Raw genomic sequence first — 4634 nt, 5'->3', positions numbered from 1 at the left:
ATTCTCACCTTGATACAGAGCCCCTTCGTGGTCGCAAAATTGTTACAGAACCCCTGGGCTGCTCCAGTTGAAAACAAACCCATGAGCTCTTTAGTTAGGGGTCCGATTGCCCGCCGCCAGAATTACAACTCTTAATACTTCAGTTGAGTGAAAAGAAAATTGTTTATTTAACAGTTACACATATCCTTGCCTCCCCTCTACCAAACCTAGCCAGTTTTAGGAAGGTCAGAAACACCGTTTCCCTACTTCCCAAACACAGTTCAGCTTTACCAGCGGCTGCCAATCATTCAACCTGATTGGGGAGGTCCTTTCTGTACTGTGGTGCCCTTCAGCTCTCAATACAAAACTGCCGGGATTCTCAGCCTCCTTGCAAACTGTCTTCTTTCTGTAAACCGCGTGGATCTCCTTTCATTCTCCAGAGCACCCCTGCAAACACCCAACAGCGAGGGAGACAGCCCCAGGGCGCACCGCTGCCCTAAAGTGTTCCCAGCTGCCTATATATGCCTGACTGCGTCCTCTGATGCAGTGGGTATTGCCAACAGTTCTGACCATTCACAGAACCCCACGTAGGCTCTGTGTGCTTTCCATACCGTCCCCTGGTTCAAGGCTCCTCCCATCCACCTGAGGCCTTGGAAGCATCCAAGCAATTTTGCATAATGAAAGACACCAGCCATCAGCCTCAGGCGTGTGGAGGCATTCTGAAAGTTGCTTCCTTCTCCCCATCCCCCAGCTGCAAACTCCAGGGATTTTTGGACTCCCCTGTTTCTGTAACAACCTGAGCTGGAGACCATTAACATTTGGGGCCATGATCAATCCAAATCTTCACTGTTATCGGGGGGTCATAATTATGAATCAAGTTTCTGGAGGTGCTAGTTTCAACTTGCTTAACTGCCAGGTTTTGCCATTCTTTTTTTAAATTGAACCTTACTGGGGTGATATTGGTTAATAAAATTATATAGGTTTCAGGTATCGGCGGCGGCGGCGGCGGCGGCGGCGGCAGCCGTCCGTCTCGAGAGACGATGGTGTAGCTTCTTAAGAGTCTATCTGCACCACCGAGAATGGCTGTGCAGTCTGACTCGGGAGTGACACGGTATCTGTCTCCTCCCGTGTTGAATCGACATCTTGCGATGACGCTGGAGTGTCCTCTCCAGTGAAGCTGAAGCTACAGAGCCTGGGCAGGGTGATATGGAGGGTCTGCTGTTGCCCATGCAGCAGACCCCCCCTCTCTTCGCAGCTGAAGGGTCCAAGGGAAAGACGGAGTCAATACAGCTTGGCTTCAGGTGCGCCGCAGGAGTTGCCGGTGTTGACTACAACGTCGAACCGCCTTAGGGACTCCGGCTCCGGATTTTCTGTCGGGGTTTACTCCCTTAGCCTTTCCCCTGAAGAGGTATGCCGCAAGGCAGCGGAGGTTTTTTGGAGTCAGAGTTTTCCTTCTCTGATGTGCCCTGACTGGAAGATTGAACCAGCGACACTTAGCTCGCAGGCCAACGCTCAATCCACTGAGCCAAACCAGCCAGGGACGATATACAATTCTATAATACAGATTATGCCATTCTGAATCCTGCTGGGAAAATCTACAGAACACATACCTTAGTTACCCCATTCGAGAAGCAAGGGACTAGCGTATTTATACAACTGGCTGCTCCTGTGGTTGTTAATTCCCCAGCAGCTCCAGCCTGCTGCCTGAGCAGACTCCAGCAGCCAGAGGAAGTACTCAGGCAAATGAAATCAAAAACATCTGCACTGTTAAAAGTCAGGCTGATATTCCTGAAATGGTGGTGGCGAGGGGATATGAGCAGAGCACCAACAGTATCTGCTTCAATGGTAATTACTACACATACTGTGTGCTAAGCACAATGCTAAACACTTCAGGTGTGTTATTTAATCTTCTCGACCTCTTGACCTTTTCCTCTGTCTTGTCCTCTACCACATGCCACTAAGACCACTCACTGAGATCACCAACAATTTCCACACTGCCAAATTCAAAAGTTGAGCCTTTATCTTTACCTTAGTGACGTTTAACACAGTTGACCATCATCTCTTGCTTGAAATACTTTCTTTTCTTTGTTTTTGAGATGCCACACTCTCAGAGTTTTCCTCCTCCCTCCCTGACTGCTGCTTTCCAGTCTCAAATGTCAGAGATCCTGTAAGTTTTCCTGACTTCTAAATAGGGGTGTCCTAAGACTCAGTCTTCAGCTCTTTTCTCTTTTTCTTTCTGGGTTTGGCAAACTTTTTCTGCAAAGGCCAGGTCGTAAATATTTTAGACTTTGTAGAACAAGTGGCAAAAACAAAGATTTTATGTAGGTAATAGTAATAGATTTTACTTTTTTCTATAATTATTAAATGAAATCCAAATATAGTAACTGAGTAAGCTTTGTAATTCAAGTCCACTAACGAGAATAATAAATTTTCCTTTTTGGTGGGGAATGGGGGTAACATTTCACTTAACTGGGATTCAAAGTTAGTGTTCCCGATCATCAAAAATGACTTCAATGCCCTGGCTGCTGTGGCTCAGTGGATTGAGCGTCGGCCTGTGAGCCAAGTGTCGCTGGTTTGATTCCCAGTCAGGGCACATGACTAGGTTGCATGTCAGGTCCCCAGTTAGGGGCATGAGTGAGAGGCAACCACACAGTGATGTTTTTCTCCCTCTCTTTCTCTTTTCCCCTCTCTCTAAAAACAAACAAACAAATAAGTAAATTAAAAAAAATTTTTTTAAGAGACTTCAAATATTCTTCTGTTAGTGCTGATCTTTAATGAATTGTGTATTTTTGAAAACATCTTTTCACACAGATTGGTACTGGGAAACATGACTATCAATCCACTGGCATGTGATAGTAATTAACAATATTCGTTGTGAAATGGATGGGTGTGACCCTGGCACGGTGAGGGAATGGGAGTGGGGGTCATTGGTAGGAGGCCTGGTGCAGCTGGCCTGAGCACGGCCTCAGCCACCCACCCCCTTCCTTGGCCACCACCTCCTGGACATGTAGTCAGTCCAAATGCACCAGAACTACTGCTCAGCACCAGCAAGACCCGGACCAAGAAAAAGCATTTCGTGTGTCAGAAAGTGAAGGTATTCCAGGCCAGTGAACAGATCCTCGGCATCCTGATGTGGCAGGTGTACCACAGGATCAATGAGTTGAGCGATGTTTCTGTCCCTGTCATGCTAATGCCAGATGACTTCAAAGCATACAGCAAGATCAAGGTGGACAATCTCCCTTTCAAAAACGGAGGACCTTCCCAGCCACTTTAAGGAGTACTGCCCCATGGTGTTCCGAAATCCTCTGGAGAGGTTTGGAGTTGACTCAGGATTACCAGAATTCAGTGATATGCACAGTGCCCTATCAATAGTGACAGCCAGGGCTGATGTAGCACATGCTGCCTCACCACCTATGACTGGCTCTTTGTCATTAAGACTGTGTCAAGTGAGGACTGGCTGAAATACACAGAATCTTTATAGAGTACCACCAGTTCACAGTGGAGTGTCACAGCAACACCCATTTGCCACAGTTCATGGGCATGTACCACTAGACCGTGAATGGTGAGGAAACCTACATGGTGATCACCAGGAAGGTGTTCAGCCATGGATTCACTTTCCACTGCAAGTGTGACCTCAACTATTCTGCTGTTCCCAGAGAAGCAAGTGATAAGAAGAAGGCCAAGGACTTGTCAACATTTAAAGACAATGACTTATGGCTTCCGCAACAAAGGGCAGAAGCTACACATGGGAGAGGAGAAACAAAAGAACCTCCTGGAAAAACTGAAACCGGACATGGAGTTTCTGGCCCAGCTGAAGACCATGGGCTACCATCTGCAAGCAGGCATCCACAGTGTGGACCAGAAAGAGCAGGAGGAGGAGTGTGAAAATGGTGGGGTGGGCGGCAACCTGCTCCACTCCTGTGATTCACCTCCCAACAGCCCAGCAACCTCCTCGGCTTTCCTCAGGCCTTCTGTCCTGGGGAATTCTAGCCTTCTGTCAATGTTTCTGCCATGAAAACCAAGAAAGTGCTGCCGAGAAGGAGATCTATTTCATGGCCATCATTGATCTCCTCCCTCACGCCATAGGATCTAAGAAGGAAGCTGTACGTGCTGCCAAAACAGTGAAACGTGGGGTTGGAGCTGAGAGATCTTGACTGTGAACCCTGAACAGTACTCCCAATACTTCAAGTTCATGTCCAACATCCTGACATGGTGGCTTTGTACCTTCAGTCAGAGTCAGAGAATGAGATATGGTGTCAAGGATTGGAAGGAGGGGTGGGTATATTTGGATCAGATGGAAGGAGTGGGAGCAGAGTGGAAGTTGGAGGAGGGCTTTAGCAGGGAGACTGCAGCCTGGGACCCTGAGAGATTCTAGGGAGGAGGGGATGTGCTGTGTGTGCTCACAGATGTAGCCTCATCTTCTGCTTACCTTTGATTCCCACCCCCATTTGACCCGGGTTAGAAAGGGTTTTCCTTTTTGTTATCTTGTGACTTTAAAAAATATCTTAGGGCTGCCCTGCCTGGTGTGGCTCAGTGAACTGAGTGTTGGCCTAAGAACCAGAAGTCACTGGTTTGATTCCCGGTCAGGGCACGCACCTGGGTTTCAAGCCAGGTCCCCAGTTGGGGGTGTGCAAGAAGCAACCAGGGGATGTTTC

At 47.9% G+C, this 4634-nt stretch overlaps 1 pseudogene; it reads left to right on the top strand.

Annotated features, from left to right (window-relative positions):
- The first annotated feature begins 2890 nt into the window (after nt 1-2890).
- On the top strand, nt 2891-4354 carry LOC150000812 (phosphatidylinositol 5-phosphate 4-kinase type-2 beta pseudogene; annotated as a pseudogene).
- Nucleotides 4355-4634: the final 280 nt, after the last annotated feature.

This window comes from Furipterus horrens, unplaced genomic scaffold (genome assembly GCF_987537825.1).
Source record: "Furipterus horrens unplaced genomic scaffold, mFurHor1.1.pri manual_scaffold_10, whole genome shotgun sequence".
Taxonomy (NCBI): Eukaryota; Metazoa; Chordata; class Mammalia; order Chiroptera; family Furipteridae; genus Furipterus; species Furipterus horrens.
The sequence above is the reverse complement of the archived record's forward strand: the minus strand, read 5'-3'. Positions and strand labels throughout refer to the sequence as shown.